This window comes from Ailuropoda melanoleuca, chromosome 14 (assembly GCF_002007445.2).
Source record: "Ailuropoda melanoleuca isolate Jingjing chromosome 14, ASM200744v2, whole genome shotgun sequence".
NCBI classification, from domain to species: domain Eukaryota; kingdom Metazoa; phylum Chordata; class Mammalia; order Carnivora; family Ursidae; genus Ailuropoda; species Ailuropoda melanoleuca.
Genome location: NC_048231.1, coordinates 71164670 through 71184675, shown reverse-complemented (window position 1 = coordinate 71184675; position 20006 = coordinate 71164670). Strand labels below are relative to the sequence as shown.

General features: G+C 49.3%; 1 long non-coding RNA gene across 1 annotated transcript; it reads left to right on the top strand.

The window, feature by feature from the left end:
- Positions 1–4365: 4365 nt before the first annotated feature.
- On the top strand, positions 4366–10603 carry LOC117796083. Its single transcript, XR_004620436.1, has 2 exons — positions 4366–6434; positions 8448–10603. It is a non-coding gene; the product is annotated as an uncharacterized LOC117796083 (long non-coding RNA).
- The last annotated feature ends 9403 nt before the right edge of the window (positions 10604–20006 follow it).

Below are 20006 nucleotides of genomic sequence, written 5' to 3'. Positions count from 1 at the left end.
GGGGGACGGGGGGTTGGGGAAGGGACACCGGTCGGACCCGCCGCCTCCTCTGGCCTTCCTGAGCTGGACCCTCGCTTGCCTTGGACCCGCTGCGCCCAGCTCGACCTCCTCCTCACCTGGTGCCTGGGGGCAGGCCTAGAGCTGTGGTCATCTGGCAGAAATGGGCGTGGCCATCCCCCTGTTGTTGAGTCCAGAGAAGCAGGAGCGAGGGAAGCGTTCTGAGAAGGTGGGGCGAGCCCTGGGCCATCCAGGAGGTCCACACTAGCAATCCTGTTTGCCAGAAAACCCAGGGATGAGCCTGTGGCAAGCTCAGGGCTTGGAGAGTTTGGGAGGGGGAGCTGTCCACGTCTCCTCGGCCTTCTCCTAGACTCCCTGGCTCTCCCCTTCCCATCTCTCTTGCCTTGAGGGCTGGTGGCCTTTAGACACTTGACCCCCTCATCCCTCCAGTTCTCCACACCTCAGTCAGCCTGGGGCAGAAGCTGAGGAGGGTGATGGCCTAGCACTGGGGCCACTTACCCTGCCTGCTTTACCAGAGGCCATGAGGAGTGGGCACTTGTCACCCCTTCCTGCTCAGTCTGGGTTCTGCCTTGCAGCTGAAGACACAGTTGGCCACTTGTTCCCTTGGGTGAAGCAGCTTCCTGGGAAAAGGGGGGATGGGGGAGATGTGTCAGGCCCTCCTTCAGCCTGGTATCCCACCTTGCTGGGTGCTCCTGTAGGCCCAGCTCACCCACAGGTCAAAGGCAGGCCTCCCAGCCCTCTGCCCCTCCATTCCCATGAGCAGTGCTCTGCACCAGCTACTGTTAGGTACTCGGGACTCAGCACTGAATAAGACTGACAAGAACCCTTGTCCTTAGAAGGGGGGACAGACAATAAACAATGACATATGGCCAAAGTGTAAATTATATAGTGTGTCAGAATTGTTGGTTACAGTTAAGTCAGGTAGTTACAGTAGGCCTTGTTGAGTAGGTGACATTCAAGCAAAGACTTGAAGAAGGTGAGGCAGGGAGCCACGCCAGCATCTGGAGGAGCGAGTCTTTCATCTGAAGGAACAGTCAGTGCAAAGGCTCCAAAGAGAGGGCGGGGTGTTGTGTTGGAGAGCAGCAGAGCAAGGTGGCTGGGGGGGAGCAAGCACGGGGCATGGCGGGAGAGGAGACCCCAGAGGTGAGGGAGACCACCTCATGCAGCCCCTGCAGGCCTCCCCTCTGAAAGGGGGAGTGGGTGTCGGGGAGCCGTTGGAGAGCTCTGAGTAGAAGAGTGGCGTGACCCACTTGCATGTCAGAGCGATCACTGGTTGCTGTGTTGATAGCCTGTGGGAGCCCAAGCAGAAGTCTGGTGATGGACCACTCAGTCCCGGGCCACAGCAGTCAGTGTGGTAGGGGAGAGTTGCGTTCTTGGTATTTTTGGAAGGCAGAGCCAGATGCTATTTATAATGAATTGGAGGCAGGTGCGATGAAGGAGTGGAGGCTGACCCCCAGCTTTCGGCCAGAGCGACTGGAAGAGCAGAGTTGCCATGACCCGAGATGAAGAGGGTAGGGGGAAAGACAGGGCCCAGCGCGTGACAGTTAGCCACTCACGTGGAGGTTCAGAGTCTGGAGTGTGGGGGGGTGATCTCCGGTTTCCCAGTCTCCCTTCAGATCCCACCACTGCCGGCAGAACCCTCCCCCCCCATCCACCTGGGAGCAGCAACACTCACTCAAAGAGGTTGTTGGAGCCTCTACTCTCTGCACAGCTGGAGAAGGAGAAGCAAAAGCCACCTCTCTTGCCTCCTGAGGGGAACCTCCCCCCCCCCCCCCCTTCTCCGGCTCGTGTGAAGATACGTACACCCATTCGGAGTGTGGCACCTTCCCAGGCCCGGCCCTGGGCTTGGCACTGGCCTGCAGATACGAATGGGTCACCGTCCTGCCCGCAGAAGCTTCTGGATCAGCAAGCCCAGACCGCAGGACGCAGCCTGCAAGGAGGGGCACTTCCATAGGAGTCCAGCGTGGGGGGGGGGGCTGGTCAGTGAGAGCAGCCCTTTCTGGACAGAGAGCCCTTTTTCATAGATAAACTTAGCTCTGCCATGAAGGCACGACCTCTTGGGCTTCCATTGCCACATTAATGAAACTAATGTGTCGGGGTCATCAGAGGATTTTTAAAGAGGAGGAGTGCTCCAGGGCTGTGCCCTGAGATTCCCAGGGGCTCCTGTGGGTCTGTTTTGTGCCTCCCGTGAAAGCATCTTGTCTTAGCCTCCTAGACCTACGTGCAACTAAAACGCAAGCAAGGATAGAAGCTGTAGGTCAGAGAAATTACCAGAAGAAGGGGTAAGTAAGGCAGATTTGCTCTTTGGGACAGAAGGTAAGGAGTGGCCCACGGGGTAGAACCAGCGGGCAGTCACAGCTGGAGTGAGGGCTTGAGAGGCGTGGTTTAGAAAGCAGAGGGGTTCATCCCCCAGGGAAAACCAGGACCAGGCAGCCCAGAACCCAGACTTCATGTGGTGCTTACCGTACACAAGGCACAGTTCTTACAGGTTACAAGTCTAAGGCGTAACTGGATCGCTGTGACTGTCTTTCTTCCCATTTTAAAGATGGAGCATGAAGGGTTAAGTTACTTGCTTATCGACTACTGAGTGGTAGAGCCACGATTCCATTGGATGCTGGAGCCTTGTGCCAGAGGCTGTGCTCTTAAATGCCTTTAAGTAAAGGAGAATGATCACCAACCCCCGCCCTCCCCCTATCCTCACCCCACCCCTCCCACCCCAGATTCTTGTCCTGAATATCTGAGGGGGCATGTCATGACATCTCACTTCTCTGGGCTGCTCCCTGCTAAGCAGTCTTCCGAAAAACTATGACATAACATAACTCCTACAAATAAAGTTGACCTTTAATCCATTTAGACAGCATTTTAACAAAAGGTGATTTCAGGCTTTCCAACTTGAGACTGTTAGAGGCTGTAACAGAAGGAGATGCTGAGACAAGGCGCAGGCTTGGGGACTGCAGCAAGAGGTGGAGGAAACTGTGCAAAAGCAGCTAAAAAACCCCACGATTTTACAGGCCAGTAAAGGGTGTTTGCAAATGATGAGTCCTAGATGCTCAGCAGGGCAGGGCTAGCCTGAGCAGCAGGGCAGGGGCCGGTGGGGGTGGGGTGGGGAGGTCAAGCCATAGCTAGGAGCAAAGGGGTGATGGGGTGGAGGGATCTCAGGGCCCGGCTGGCCACCCGCAGTGGTAAAGGTGAAGTCACAGTGCGGGGGCCAGAGCCAGGTCAGAACAGAAGTGTGGCAGGTCTCGGGGAGGAGGGGGCCCCAGCAGGGCAGCTTGTGGGGAGCGTGGTTGGGTGTTGGTTCCAGAATGTGCGGCCTGGGTGGGGTGGGGTGGGGTCAGGTTGGCTCCCCAAATCCTGATGTCTCCTGAGGGTGTGACTTCCCACCCGCTCCTGGTTTCTCTGATACCCTTGCCCCTCGGGCTGCTTGGGCTCGTAACCTTGTACTACGGTGGGGATTTCTCCAAGAAATCTTTACCAGGAAACTAAGAGGGAGGAAGAAAAGGTAGGAAGACCGGGCAAACATGTGGCCAGGTCCACAGCCAGTGAGCAGAATACCCAAGTCCGTTGTCCTGCCACAGAGATGAGGAGCACACGCTGGGCCCCAAGCCGAAGGCCGGTTCTGTGGTTGGAGGACACTGGGCAGCGTGTCTGACTTCAGTGGGAGTCCTCTCTCTTCTAGGCCCTGGGTTGTAGCTCTGAGTGTGCTTTGCACCGTGTCTGCTCTGAGCTGTGCAGGAGTGGGTGCTTTGGGCCTGACCTGCACGGGGCTGGGCGGCGGCTCTGGGTCCGGGCCTCCTCTGGCCGGAGCCCAGCCGTGTGCAGAACCTGGCGTCTGAATTGGCTCAGCTGACCATAATTCCCTCTCCCAGGTCGTGAGCTGGAACTTCCCAGGCCTGATTCAAGCTCCCCTTGCTGGTCAGTGATCCTGCTGCCACCCCTTGGGCTGTGCTTTGTCAGGGTCTTTGAGAGGGTGGCCGAGAAGGGGTCACCCCTGCAGGCAGGGTCCAGCTGCTCCCTAAGAGAGTAGCCAGCTAGTCAGCTGGGCACGTGCAGAGCCCTGGGGAGGCTCCCGAGGGGCTGAATGAGTGTGACAGCGTGTTTGTGTGTCGGGCCAAGCATGTGCGTGTGTGAGGGGCAGGAGTGTGTAAGAGACGTTCCCCACACCGGGCTTTGGGGAGGTGCCGTGTGATGGTCAGCTTGGATTGTCAGGTCCCAGGACGCCACAGGCACGAAGGGCCTCTAGAGGCAAACTGAGGGCGGGCAAAGGAGCAAGTCCAGTGGGGGAGAATGGGCACCCCTGGGGTGCTTAGGAGTGGGGGGGTGGGGGAAGGAGGGGGATCCCAGGGGGCCCCTTCATTGCAGTTGCCATCGCCAACACCTGGAGGCACTGCCCTCCTCAGTTCATAGGCCCCTTCTCCCACCCAAAGGGACCAGCCCACTGGCTCTCCTGGGTGAGTCTAAGGGTTTTCTTTTGGAAATGGTTGGAAACGCAGGGGAGGGTGGCATGTCAGGACCTCTCGGGCACGCCGTGGGTCCTTGTCTGAGCGCGGGAGATCTGCTGTTGGAAGAGCAAGAGCCCAGCTCGGATGGGCAGGCAGGGCACTGTGGAGGAAGAGCTCCTCTGTGAAGGCAAAGCCGGAGGCTGACTATGCACATAAAATAGAGTCACCCCTCAGCGACTTGGTAGCTTATCCACAGTGACATTTCAGATCTCAGGCTCCCCTTCCACACTCCCTGAAGAAAGACACAAAGCTGAGAGTGAAAGTCTGCTCTGTGTAGAAGCCTGGCAGATTGAAACCTCTGCAGATAAGCCAGGTGCAGAGGCTTCGGGAGCAGGGGCTGGGGAGCAAGCTCAGAGGTAACCATGAAGAGGGGGTAGGGCTGGGAACCTCCAAATCCCCGGGTTAGGGCAGAGGACCGTGAAGTGGTGAGGAGAGCAGAAGATAACTCAAAGTAGAAAAATGTGATGATACCTGACAGAGGAGGGGACTCAGCCCCAGCCACCCAGGGCTCCACCAGTAAAGAAGGCAGGTAAGGGCCTGCGAGATGGGGCGGTCTAGAAAGATGTACATGCAGGGGTGTAGGGAACAGAGGAGGACGAGGTAGAGTAGGAGAGGTCAGCGGAGCAGAAGTGACAGCGGAGACTGGAGACCCAGGCCCGTAGTACTCCTGTCCCTGGTGGACCCCCCCTGCACGGCGCCCAGTAGTCTTCCTTCTGGCCCTTTCATGGGTCAGCACTGTGGAGCCTTCTAAAGGCTTCACGTGCCCGGGAGCAGCATCACTTTGGCCACATGGGCCATCTTGGGAGCACAGCAAAGGGTGTGAGGTGACCGTGAAATGAAATCAGCAATGCTGAGGTGTATTCATAGAATGCCAGTAACACTGATGCAGTTTACTCTCAGTCTCAACACTGAGGGTGTTCGTTTTCTGGAGGTTCTAAGGAAAGAGGGTTGAGGCAGAGCAGAAGAGGAGAGGACCGTAACATCACACAGGGGGTGCTCTTGCGGTGAGGACACCCTTCTCTGGGGAGGGTGGCCAAGGAGGACCAGAGGGGCGGGAGGACCGAGTCGCTGTCAGTGCTACTTCGGCAGCACGGTGCCCTGCGGATGGACCCCTCGGATACAAGTCACCGTTCAGGGTGACCCTGACAGGCTGCCCCTGCTGGTCCGCAGGCCACAGAAGGCTGGGGGGTGCGGAGAGCGTGGCCCCCCGGGGGAGAGAGAACGGGGTGATACGAGACAGAGAGCGTGCTCCCTGATCTGCCTGCCGGCCACGGTGGTTTGAGGAGCTGTTTTATTTTTTCCTAGCCCTCTTGCCAAACTGCCCACGCCCCTCCTCCTCTTCCCGACGCATGATGGATGCCCTTAGTGGCCCTGTGTGAGGTTCTGCTACTGTTCACAGTGTACCATGTGTCTGCATAAACAACCGTGTGTGCGTGTGTGTGCGTGTGTGTGTGTGTGTTGATGTGCCCATGTCGTTCGTCTGCCGGCTTCCTCCATCCTTTGAGTTCTTTTCAGTTCTCTTATGATTTGACTGCTGTTCTCTCATCAGAGCTTTTAGATTGATGCTGTGGTCTGGTGCTGTATAAATATTTTTCCTTTTGATTTTGTTTTAACTTTTCCTTGCCCTTCTTCACCCTCCACCCAACTGTCCCTGCCCTCCCACAGTCCCCGACCCCACCCGACCTGCCCCTGCCTCTTCCCTCCCCCTTGCCCACACTCTCTTGTCCTCTCTTTCTTTCTTTCTCTCTCTCTCTCTCTACATATATAAATATATATAAAAATCTTTTCTTCTTTTGTCATTCAATCAAATTCCAACAACCCAACCAGGGCCAGTCAAATCTACCACAGTCTCGCGCTGAGCTAGGAATAAAGTTCACGTAATCACATGAGAGTGGAGAAAACAGTCCCCCATCCGTAAGTTCAAATCAACTCAAAGTTCACAGTGTGACATGATGGCGTCATGTAACAAGGCTAAGAATCGGTTGCATGACAATTGCCGTCAAGTTTCGTGGAGGTGCTGTGATTGGAGCGTTTTTCTTGGATGTTGTATCAGTTGATGATTGGCCAGTCATGATCACACGTGCATTTTCTTGACTTTTGTGCTGCCACAATCTTTTTTGCTGTGCTCATTTTTGTTTTGTTCTTGGTGCTTGCAGTGGTTTTACTTTCTGTTGTTTGGTTTTTCTTGTTCAGCGTTTTTTATGCTTCTCTAGATGTCACATAGAGAAAAAAACAAAACAAAAGAACAAAAAAAATAGTAAAAATAAAGATGAATTCCTGAATTATTGAACATGGGATCATTTAACTGTGCAAACCATTATTTTTTTTTCTTAAAAATAAGGAAAACATCTTAAAAAATATCTATGCGTGGTTGATTTACTTGCACTTGAAAATATTGTGATTTTATTTTTTTCTAGAAATTTGGGGGCCTTTTTCAATTGACACTTTTCCTAGGTCTGGTCTTTTTCCAGTTAGGCTATTTTAAATCTCACTTCAAAAGGAAAAACAAAAATGAAAACCAAAAACAAAATCTCTACTGTAACAGAATGATTTAAAAAAAAATTCTAAACCAAAAAAACTAGAGTACAAAGCCAGAGGCCTCTGAGAGAGAGCCTGGTAACAATTGTAAGGTTTGTATCGTAGCCATCTGCTAAATTAAATGATTAAATGTGGGGAGGGGAGGCGGGGGACGGGGGCTGGGAGGGGCTTTTTGGTTGGTTTGGAAAAAACAGTACTGACAAAAGCAAAATGCACCTTTTTGTTTACAACTGAAAAAGGGTCCTTGACAAGTGTTTTTTAATTTTATTATTATTTTATTTGGTGTTGTAATTGTTTAGACTGCTGTGTACGGTTTGCTGTTTGTTGAATCAACAGTGTGAAAAACCTGCCAGCATGGATTGATATACGCATGACGTTGTCCCCTCAACTGGGGGCTTTGCAGTTCTAACTTTCTTGATGTAACCAGTCACCCCCATGTATAAGTGGAAGCTGCTTGCTATAATGGAGATGAGTCTCATTTGTTAATTCACAATGATTAAGCATTCTCCTTCTGATTCTAGTCAGATCATGATTTTTTTTCTTAAAAGCAAAACAAAACACCAAAAAAAAAAAGTCACCATTCAAAACAAAATCGAGAACTGAGTTAATTTGTTTAAGCTTGATGATGAAATCCGTTCTAACTTTTTTTAGGTTCTCCCATCCACTCCCTTGAAGTTCCGAATTTCCTCTAAGTTCCCTGGCATGTATGAGAAAAACATTCTGTGTGTGTGTGTGTATGTGTGTATCTATGCATATACATACACACATATCCGTGTATATCCACATATGTGCAGGCGAATATATTCTACACATATACCCAGATATACATATATATACATAGCCTCGCAAATAGTTACTGACCTTGGGAAAGAAGCGGTTGGCTGGAAACTGGGCAAGGGTTCGGCGAAATTCATGTCAGGGATGTCTTGCTTCTTTTCCTCAAGCAGGGGAGGAGGGGGCTGGGCTGCCAGATTTTTGCTGTCTTGTTTGCTAGGCTTCTGTATACATATTGTATCTGGGCTAGATCCCCCAGACATCGGTTTAATTGTGAATTCATATCCCACAGTCCCAAATTCTTCCCTTAGATCTAGCCACCCCCCCCATTCTACAACTCTGAAGGAACCCAAATCGAGACCCCTCTCCCAACAACCAAACCTCAAGCTACAACCATCGCCACTAGACCTCCAGTGGTTTCTTACTCTGAACAGAAGAGTCTATTTCTTTTTTTACGTATCATGATCATGACTAATTCTCATACTGGTCTCTCCCCTCCCTCCCGCCATCCCCCAGAGCTCCCACCCTAACCCCTGAGGCAGGGTCCTTTTGGTGTTTGGATGCATTTTGTATTTCCTCTCTTGGCTTAATCAGCCCTGATTTTCTTCATTTTAGGGCAGGATGCTGAACGGGCTACATTAAAAAACAAACCTCTCTCTATATATATTTATAAATGAGAACTGTTGGATGACACCTTTGACATATCAGCCAATATCAATCAAGCTGAAGACTCCAGACACTCTCTGTGACTGTAACATTTCTTCAAGGAAAGTATAGCGTCTGTGGAGTTCAGAGGGCATGTGTTTGGGGGAAAATATATATGACACAAAGAAGAAGATGAAGAAAAATGAGAAAAAAAACACAAAAAAGGCAACTTTAAAACAAAATAACTTGAGACCAGATGGGGAGGCTGAAGGGCTGGGAAGTGGGAAGAGACGCTGCTTACCGATCCCCGGGGCTTTTCCAGCCCGTGGGCGCCTGAGGCAGGCTGGGGCAAGCGGTGTGGCGGGGCCTGGTCCCCAGGGGGCGGCTGGGAGGCCGCCACTGAGCATCTCTATCTGTCATTCCTTTAGCTACTTAGGGACCAAAGGACCAAACTTTTTATTGCAGCTGTGTAGCTCTATGTCAAATAGAGGGGGTTGGAGGAGAGCCTCCTTCCTGCCTCATGGCTGTTCTTGAAACAGCTTAGAGCGATTCTATGAAAAATGTAATAAAAAAAAAATTAAAAAAAAAAACAAAAAAGCAAAAACAAAAAAAAAAAAGGAAAATAATGCTTCAATGCTTTTAAAACAGCAAGATAATAGTTCTTTGATACTTTGAGAGGCGCTTTGATTACCCTCATTCAAGTCTATGACACTTTCCTATGGTTTTCTGTATTATATGTCTGGATGGAGCTGTTAAGATGAACAAATTGGTGGATATTTGGGGAAAGCAACAAAAATATTAAAACTCTTTAACTGTGAAGTGTGAGAAAACAAGGAGGGGAAAAAAGGGACTTACAAGGCAAGATAATTGTTGTGAAAAGTCTGTAAATGCTTCTAACTCTTCCCCCTCTTAAAATCATAATAGTTGTACAGAATTTTAAAAAGGAGAAGTTTAAAATACCTATATAATAGAAGAAAAATTAGAGGAAAGCAAAAAATAAAAAAATAAAAAAGGAAAAAAAAAACCTATAGAAGTTAGCGTTACTGCTAAAATCCCAGATGTTGTAGGACTGTACTTTTGTAGAGTTTAGACTGAGCATCGATCCCTTCTCCCCGCGAGTGCTGTCGGACGCCGTGCACCCCGAGGGCCAGGCCGGACTCGCCCAGACCTGCGGGCTCCCGGCCGCTCACCCCGCCGGTGGGGGCCGCGCCGTCGCTGGAAGGCCCGCCGCCCGCCCTCGCCTGCTTCGCTCGGGAGCTGCGCGCGCTCGCCCGCTCTCCGCAAGCTCTCGACACCTGCCGCTTCACTCGCCTTCCATGCTTGCTCCAGAGACTTTCCGGGCAAGGGAGACCTGGGAAATTCATCTTAAAACAACTAAACAACACACACACACACAAAAACCTTAAACAAGAGAGAGAAAAATAAACAATCTTTGAAGAATTTCTGAAACTGTTTACAAGGAATTTTGAAAAACAGGGATGTTTAAATGATGCCGGCTCTGTTTTTCTGTAAATAAATTTGCATATTTTGTAGGACTTTTAATTGTAATGATAGAGAAAAAAAACAAGGAAAACTATTTAATGAAAGCACGATATTTATCTTTGGTAAATGACTTTAGAGCAGTTAAAAAGACATTGCTTAAAAAAACTCAGAATCAGAAAAAAACACTGAATTATTTAAGAACACATATATTTTAAAGTATAACATATTTATTATAATTTATTTGCACCGTTGGGAAGACTTGCTTTGGCATTCTGCCTTGATATCCTCCTCTCATTGATGTCCAGGTCATCTGGAGGCCAGGGGGCTCTCGGACCTATCATCCCTCCCCCCTTTTTTTTTGCTTTAGAACAACTGTCTGGTTCCTCTTAGGCCTCCTGCCTTTCCTTTCTTTCTTTCTATTCTGTTGGTTAATTATCATTTTTAAAATTTTCTTTTTCTTTCTCTTGGCTCCTCCTTTTAGGATGTCCAGATGTAAAAAAAAAAAAAAAAAAAAAAACAGCTGCAGTTCAGTACAACTGCTCTTTTCACACTCAACTCCCTAAAACTCCTTGTAACCTTCTGTAACTATTGGATGACGCTTTCTCCAGCTTAGCCCTAAATAAAGCACAGTTTAAAACAAAAAACAAGACTTCTTCAGTGGTCTGTGCTTCTTGGAATCTGGCCAGCTGTGCCTCGCGGGCCCAAGGCTGGCCCCCCGGCAATGGCCTGGTCCTTCCCTCCCCGGAGTCCCTGTGCTGCCTGGGTGCTCAGCTGGAACCTAAGCCGTATGGAGTACTCTCTGGGAGGTGATGGGGGCAGTACAAGGAGGCCCCGTTCCACACTGTGAAACATCTCGTGGTGTGTCTCTGAAAATCTCCATTGTAAACCCATTCTTTTGGTTCCTGGGCAGAGATGACTGTAGTGCCCAGATGCAACAGAAAGTCTCCCTTTCCTCCCCAACAGGAGGAAACTGAGGCCACCTGTCCTAAGTTGGGGTGGGGGTGAGGTGTTTGGGAAGGAGGCAGTGGAGGCAGGGACCACAGTCAAGGAAGGACGAGCACACAACTTGCCACCACACATTTTCTCTTGGTCCTGCAACTTGCCCTGCATTGACAGTTTACGTGGATGGAGAAACCCCTTCTAGAGGATGCCCTCAGAGTCAGGGTTCTGGCGGGGTGGGGCGGGGGGGGGCTTGTAGAGGGAGGAGCTTCCTGGCGTGCTCCCACCTCTCTCTTAGGACATAGAGAGATGTCCAAACCCTGACAGTCAGGGGGAAGGTTGAGAAGGAAAGTGTGTGTGTGTGTGTGTGTGTGTGTGTGTGTGTGTGTGTTGGGGGGGTTCCAAAGGAGGAAGGATGGGAACCAGGACTTGGGAGTGAAGAGGTGGCAAGGAGGGAGCAGGTCCTTCTGAGGTGAGACCCCAGACAGAGGCACCTCAGCCATGAGCTTTCATCAGCCCCTGTCCTGGGACAGACCTTCTTCTCTAGCCTGTCTCTTTCCCTTCAGCCCTGTGGCCTGCTTTAAGAATGGGCAGAGCCCCCCAGGGGCTCCATCTCTTTCCATGTGAGGGGGCAGGTAAGCTTCCGGGTTTCAGGAGCCTGGTCAGGGAGAAGACAGGAGTACTGGAAGACAAAGGTCCTTGTCGGTCTGTCTGTGCCCTCCTGTGGGAGAGTGGGGAATGGCTTCAGCCCTCAGATGTCTTCTCTGAATCAGGGTGATAGCAGAGGTCAGAGCCCCAGCTCCAGAGTAACACCTAGACTCCGTGTTCCATCCTCTCTTCCCACCTCTGTTCCCAGGCCAATGGCCAAATCCTTGTTTCTAGAACTCGCCTGTGAAATGTTAGCCCAAATGCATTAGGAAATGGGGCAGCCTTCAAGCCTTGACTTAACTGTGGAGATGATTCCACGATGAGACTCTCCCCTGCCCACCAGGCTGTGAGCCCAGGCGAGAGCCTGCCTGCCCATTCTGGGGAGCTTGTGGGGAGCTGACCTTCTTGAAAGAATTTGCTGCAAGGGGCATGACATCACATCAGGTGTTGTGCTCCCCTGTGAGGAATGAGTAGGTGTTTTCTAAGGAATTCTCTGGGTTATCTGCCTCAGGCTATTCAAAACCATGGTTTCTGTTGGACATTCGCAGCCAAAAGCCAGAGGATGACAGCCTCCACACCACTTCCCCCTTCACCCTCAGACCCCAGGGAGCCTCACTGGCCTCCCCTCCCCATTGGGTATCCTTCTCTCTGCCACAGCTCTCCCTGACCTCCATTGCTGAAGCTCAGGGGCCGTGGGGCCCCCGGGAGCTGCCCCCTCAGGAGCTGGGCCATGAAGCGGGTTGATCAGTTTTGTCCTGTTCCAGGTATGGCTGACTGAGGGGAGAGATGAAAACATGGGGTCCAGATGTGAATATGTCAGTTCCATAAAATAAACCCTCTACGTAAAAACCACACACCCAGTGACTAATGAATGCATAGCATATTTAAGAGAGAATACAATTTATTAAACTCTGGGGGAAAATCACAGATTCTGTGAAAACTTGCTGAAAACTATCAGGTCACTTTGCACACAATTACAGGGAGCGCGCAGGGACCGCAGCTCATCCATCACCCCTGGCTAAGAACCCCTGATTTGCAGTGTTATTTAAGAAAAGCCAAGACACAATGCTCATTAATTTCTGCCTATGTTCTATGACTTATATTCCTCTGCTAGCATTCGACCTACAGTTTTTTATTTCTTTATAGCTCCTCCATTTAAAACACTTATTTATTATCATACTTTTTTTTTTATTTTAAGCATGATGAAAAGTAGAGATACTTTCATGAAGAACCTTCATGTACCACCTAGTTTGTTTTGTTTTGTTTTGTTTTTTTTAAAGATTTTATTTATTTATTCGATAGAGATAGAGACAGCCAGAGAGAGAGGGAACACAAGCAGGGGGAGTGGGAAAGGAAGAAGCAGGCTCATAGCGGAGGAGCCTGATGTGGGGCTCGATCCCATAACGCAGGGATCACGCCCTGAGCCGAAGGCAGACGCTTTAACCGCTGTGCCACCCAGGCGCCCCTGTTTTGTTTTGTTTTTTAAGATAGATTGGTTTATTCAGAGTGAGCGCATGTGTGCACAGGAGTGTGAAGGGGGGGCAGTGGGAGAGGATCTGGAGCCGACTTCCCGCTGAGCTCCGCCTCAATCCCAGGACCCTGAGACGATGACCTGAACCTAAACCAAGAGTCAGAGGCTTCACCGACTGAGCCCTCTAGGAGCCCCCCCACCTAGCTTCAACTCATGAATTATTTTGAAACAAATCCTCATTATCAAGTCATTTCCTTGATAGGTACCTCGGTTTGCCCTCAACGTTTTTTGATGCAGTGTTGAAGTCTAGCGGCTGGCTGTGGCCTGGGGGACAGCAAGCTGCACCCTTGCTTTTGGGGGGAGGACCTGGTGGCCTCCCCCAGTTCTACCCACGGGCGGGTGCTGGCTCCTGGTTAGATCCCAGGACTCCTTCCAGCCCCTGCTCCCAGTAACTTTCAAAGGCCTTCAGCTCTCCCATCCACTTTTTGTACTTCCTTTTCTCTCCCTTCCCCCTTTCTTTCTGTGTGATGCTAATATGAGGAGAATATGTTTAGTGAGAACTTTTTTTTTTAATTTTTTTATTTTTTTTATTTTTATTTTTATTTTTTAATTTTATTTTATTATATTGTGTTAATCACCATACAGTACATCCCCAGATTCTGATGTAAAGTTTGATGCTTCATTAGTTGCGTATAACACCCAGTGCACCATGCAATACGTGCCCTCCCTACTACCCATCACCAGGCTATCCCCTTCCCCCACCCCCTCCCCTCTGAAGTCCTCAGTTTGCCTCTCACAGTCCATAGTCTCTCATGTTTCATTCCCCCCTCTGATTACCCCCCTTTTCTTTATCCCTTTCTTCCCCTACCGATCCTCCTAGTTCTTATGTTCCATAGATGAGAGAAATCATATGATAATTGTCTTTCTCTGCTTGACTTATTTCACTTAGCATTATCTCCTCCAGTGCCGTCCATGTTGCAGCAAATGTTGAGAATTCGTTCTTTCTGATAGCTGAGTAATATTCCATTGTATATATGGACCACAGCTTCTTAATCCAGTCATCTGTTGAAGGGCATCTCGGCTCCTTCCATGATTTGGCTATTGTGGACAATGCAGCTATGAACATTGGGGTGCATATGGCCCTTCTCTTTACTACGTCTGTATCTTTGGGGTAAACACCCAGTAGTGCAATGGCTGGGTCATAGGGTAGTTCAATTTTTAACTTTTTAAGGGACCTCCACACTGTTTTCCAGAGTGGCTGTACCAACTTGCATTCCCACCAACAATGTAGGAGGGATCCCCTTTCTCCACATCCTCTCCAACAATTGTTGTTTCTTGCCTTGTCTATCTTTGCCATTCTAACTGGCGTAAGGTGGTATCTCAGTGTGGTTTTGATTTGAATTTCCCTGATGGCTAATGATTTTGAACATTTTTTCATGTGTCTGTTAGCCATTTGTATGTCTTCATTGGAAAAGTGTCTGTTCATATCTTCTGCCCATTTTATGATTTGTTTATTTGTTTCTCGTGTATTGAGTTTGAGAAGTTCTTTGTAGATCTTGGATACCAGTCCTTTATCTGTGGTGTCCTTTGCAAATATATTCTCCCATTCCGTGGGCTGTCTCTTAGTTTTTTTGACTGTTTCCTTGGCTGTGCAGAAGCTCTTTATCCTGATAAAGTCCCATAAGTTCATTTTATCTTTTATTTCTCTTGCCTTTGGAGATGTGTCGTGAAAAAGGTTGCTCTGGCCGATGTCATAGAAGTTGTTGCCTATGTTCTCCTCTAGAATTTTGATGGATTCCTGTCTCACATTGAGGTCTTTCATCCATTTGGAGTTTATTTTTGTGTATGGTGTGAGAGAGTGGTCAAGTTTCATTCTTTTGCATGTAGCTGTCCAATTTTCCCAGCACCATTTATTGAAGAGACTGTCTTTTTTCCACCGGATGTTTTTTCCTGCTTTATCAAAGATTAGTTGCCCAAAGAGCCGAGGGTCCATTTCTGGGTTCTCTATTCTGTTCCATTGGTCGATGTGTCTGTTTTTGTGCCAGTACCATGCTGTCTTTGTGATCACAGCTTTGTAGTACAGCTCGAAATCCGGCATTGTGATGCCCCCAGCTTTGTTTTTCCTTTTCAACAGTTCCTTGGAGATTCGGGGCCTTTTCTGGTTCCATACAAATTTAAGGACTATTTGTTCCAGTTCTTTGAAAAATGTCCTCGGTATTTTGATCGGGATAGCATTGAAAGTGTAGATTGCTCTGGGTAGTATGGACATTTTAACTATGTTAATTCTTCCAATCCATGAGCATGGAATATTTTTCCATCTTTTTATGTCTTCCTCAATATCTTTCAAAAGTGATCTATAGTTTCTAGCATATAGGTCCTTTACGTCTCTGGTTAAGTTAATTCCAAGGTAACGCATGGTTTTTGGTGTTATTGTAAATGGGATGGATTCCCTAATTTCTCTTTCTTCAGTCTCGTTATTCGTGTATAGAAATGNCAGTCAAAACTAGAGGCTCTGACGGCCAGGGTCACCGAGGCAGAGGAACGCGTTAGCGAATTGGAGGATGGGTTAGTAGAAGAAAAAACGAAAATAGAAGCTGGTCTTAAAAAAATCCACGCCCACGAATGTAGATTACGGGAGATTACTGACTCTATGAAACGATCCAATGTCAGAATCATCGGCATCCCTGAAGGGGTGGAGAAAAACAGAGGTCTAGAAGAGATATTTGAACAAATTGTAGCTGAAAACTTCCCTAATCTAGCAAGGGAAACAAGCATTCGTGTCCAAGAGGCAGAGAGGACCCCATCCAAGCTCAACCAGGACAAACCTACGCCACGGCATGTCATAGTGCAATTCGCAAATATTAGATCCAAGGATACAGTATTGAAAGCGGCCAGGGCAAAGAAATTTCTCACGTACCAAGGCAAAGGTATCAGGATTACGTCAGACCTGTCTACAGAGACCTGGAATGAGAGAAAGGCTTGGGGGGGCATTTTTAAAGCTCTTTCAGAGAAAAACATGCAGCCAAGGATCCTTTATCCAGCAAAGCTGTCATTCAGAATTGATGGAGAAATAAAGACGTTCCAAAATCGCCAATCATTAACCAATTTCGTAACCACGAAACCAGCCCTACAGGAGATATTAAGGGGGGCTCTATAAAGGTAAAAAGGCCCCAAGAGTGATACAGAGCAGCAAGTCACAACCGATACAAAGACTTTAAAGAGAAATGGCATCATTAAAATCATATCTGTCAATAATCTCTATCAATCTAAATGGCTTAAACTCTCCCATAAAACGCCACAGGGTTGCAGATTGGATAAAAAGACATGACCCATCCATTTGCTGTCTACAAGAGACTCATTTTGAACCCAAAGATGCATTCAGACTTAGAGTAAGGGGATGGAGTACCATCTTCCACGCAAATGGACCTCAAAAGAAAGCTGGAGTAGCAATTCTCATATCAGATAGACTGGATTTTAAACTAGAGGCCATAGAGAGAGATACAGAAGGGCACTATATTATTCTTAAAGGAAGTATTCAACAAGTGGATATGACAATTATTAATATATATGCCCCCAACAGGGGAGCAGCAAGATACACAAGCCAACTCTTAACCAAAATAAAGAGACATATAGATAAGAACACAGTAATAGTAGGGGACCTCAACACCCCACTATCAGAAATAGACAGAACACCCTGGCAAAAACTAAGCAAAGAATCAAAGGCTTTGAATGCCATACTCGACGAGTTGGACCTCATAGATATATATAGAACACTACACCCCAGAACCAAAGAATACTCATTCTATTCAAATGCCCATGGAACATTCTCAAGAATAGATCATGCTCTGGGACACAAAACAGGTCTCAGCCAATTACCAAAAGATTGAAATTATCCCCTGCATATTCTCAGACCACAACGCTCTGAAATTGGAACTCAACCACAAGGAAAAACTAGTGAGAACTTTTAGCTAATAGCTCCCGTCTCCTTCTGGGTTTTTATAAAGATCTGACATTTGTCCTATTCTGAGCTGGATCCCATGCACTCCCGCACAGAGTAAGTGAGATGCAGACTCACCAGAGCCCCGCACCCACATGGGAGATTCCAGGTCCTCTGTCCACCTGCCTCCCAAGCCCTGCTGCCCCTGGGCTGGGTGAGTTGACAGCTCCCTCTGGCATGAGGTCTGCCGGGCCAGTGTTGAATTTACACCAGGTTGAACCCAAATGAACATTCCCCACCCACATGGGTGAGGTGGTTAAGGGAAGGCTGGGCAGTGAGGTCAGGGACCCAGCCCTGCCCAAGGTGACATATCAGACTTGGCTGTGAATACCACTTGTCTGTCTCACAAACTGGAATCCACCCTCAAATAAAGTCTTAGCTACCACTGATCTCCCACCTTTGGTTGACTCTCCATTCCTGGAGGCCGGACTCTCAGTCACTGTGGATTCACTGCCTGCATGAATGAACGAGGGAAGGAAGGAAGGAAGGAAGGAAGGAAGGAAGGAAGGAAGGAAGGAGAGCACAGACTGCAGACTACTGAGGACACGTTCCAAAGTGGTGGGTGTTTTGAAAATGCTTTTTAAGTAGTAATAGCACATTTGGAATAAGTGTGTAGCCAACACTCCCCTCACATGAGTATTTGCAAGTATAGGCTTTGTACTTGAGAGTTCCCTCTCTCTGCCCCTCTGTCTGCTTCTCTAAGTTGCCCTCCCTTCTCCCTGCGAATCCTCCCTTTGGTTCCCTGCCCTCTCCCCCACCCCCTCAGTGTCTGGTCTTTGGCCTGCCCCAGCACCCCCAGCCCCTCTTATCACCCCAACTCCTCTTCCCTCATGCTAGCCTGACTCCTCATCCTTTCGGGGAGCTCTGAACATCCCCCTCTGCACCCTGTGTGGGGGTCTTACCAGGATTTGCCCAGACCAGGAGGGGGCTCGGAGACTAGTGTAACAGAGCGAAGAAAGCATAGGCTTTGACGTCTGACTGGATACAAAGCCCAGTGCTTTCAAATATCTTCTGTGTCACTTTGGAAAAGTTACCTAACCTCTCTGAGCCCCAGGGTCCTTTCTAAAATGGGGATACTAATACCACCACTCCAAGAGTTGTGAGGAGTCCACAAGACACGGCCACGCACAGCTGCATCCCACCCCAAGCTTTCTGAGTGATATAGTGGTATTTACTATGGTATAGTACAGAGACTCAGAACGAATACTTCAGGCTTCGATCCCCTTCTTCCTGTCCTCCCTGTCCTTAGTTCCATCGCATTGACAATTCACGTCCCACCTGAAGCAAGCCTGAACTTGACATCAGACCACCGTAAGCCACCTTCTCCCAGCCCAGGCAGCCCTGCGACACCCAGAGAATTCCTGGCATGTTGCGGTGCACACACCTTTGTCTCTTGCTGCTCACACTCTTTCCCGGGACCCCAATTAGCTGCTGCTCCTGTGCGCCTTCCTCTCTTTGCCCGTTCTCCCAGGAACATTCCCGGTGCCATGTGGCTGTTATTGTCTACAGCAATCCTCCTCTGGTGTCGCATGGCCTCGGGCTGCATATTCATTTGGTCTTTGCGTTTTAAAAATGTTACTTTTTTTTTTTAAGGTAACATATTCAGATATTTCAAAATTCAAAAAGTATGAAGAAGTATACAGTGAAAAGTCTTCCCACCCCTTCCGGCCAATGTTCTCAGTCGTTCCTATTACCCTGTTTAAGTGGGTACATACGGGGTACATGGGCGTAAAGAACTCAGTGGGGAGACCTGGGGCCGCATAGCAAGGGCCCAGGCTCCAACAACTGGCCTGCGGGATTCCCAGCAGATAAGCCCAGGCCCGGGGATGCTCAGGACCCTGCTGGCGGGCGAGAGGCATCAGGGCCCTTCGGCTCACACTCTTAATCGTTGGGGCTCTTCTCCTGGAGGCATGGGTGTAGCCACTCCTTAGGGGTGCTTGCTCTGAGCTTGCTCTGAGCCTGTGTTGAGCTGCTTAATTATAATCTCACCTGATTCTCTGGGTGTCTTCGTCCCTGTCTTACGAATGAGGAAGCACGCTCAGAGAGCTGGAGCCCCGTGCCCGGATGACCCCGAGTCAGGGCCCAAGCCCCGGGCTGTCCGCAGAGCAGCGGGTGCTCTTAATCTCCGCATGCCACCTCCCCGGGCTGTGCACCCTCCACAGAGCAGCTTCCTCCAGCGCCCTGTCCTGCCTCCTTGCTCCCCACTTCTTGTGGGTTTCTCAACAATCCAGTCTCACCTTTAGGAAACGGCATCATCTATGTTGACTCTGGTGCCAGGAAAGGCCTCTCCTGCTCGCCTTCGTCAGCTGGGCTGGCGCTGGGGTTCTCAGACGTGAGTGACACGCACTGAGCATGCCGCTAAGAAGTCCAGAATTCTCCCTGCCTAGTAGCACTTGCTGCCAGTGGGGACAGAGGGGGCATGGAAGGAAACAGAAAAACCCAAAGATCCAGTTAGCTTTTATTCTTCACAAGGAGAGGAAGTTTGGTGGAAATAAATGGAATATTTATTACCAGTTTATGCAGCCACCTGAGATTCAAAACCGTCTCAGCTTGTGTCAGCTCTGTTTTCCCCAGTACACTGAATTCTGGAGAAAACTATAAGCAAAGTCTCAAGATCAACGCAAACTGTTTCTCCATCACTCAAAATCGAGGGGAAAATTTAACCACTTCTGAGGGCCTCATACTCCGCCAATTAAGGGAGGAGGACTCCTCTTGTTTCCAGAGTCTCCATGTGAATCATCTTTGCCGTTGCCTTCCCTCCTTACCTCTCCCTGGGGCCCAGCTCCGGGGCCTGTGGGCACTGGGGTGGCAGGAAATCGGTGGACCCCCATGCTGCCAGCTTTGTCTCCCATCTACTCTTCCTCCTGGGGTCCGGAGAGGGGCTGCAGAGGCCAGGTGACTGAGGTTCGTTTTCACCCTGCGCGGGCAGGGCCTGGATCCACGGGAGCTAACGCGAGGGCCGCCGGGTGGGCCCATATACCTGCCCGGCTAC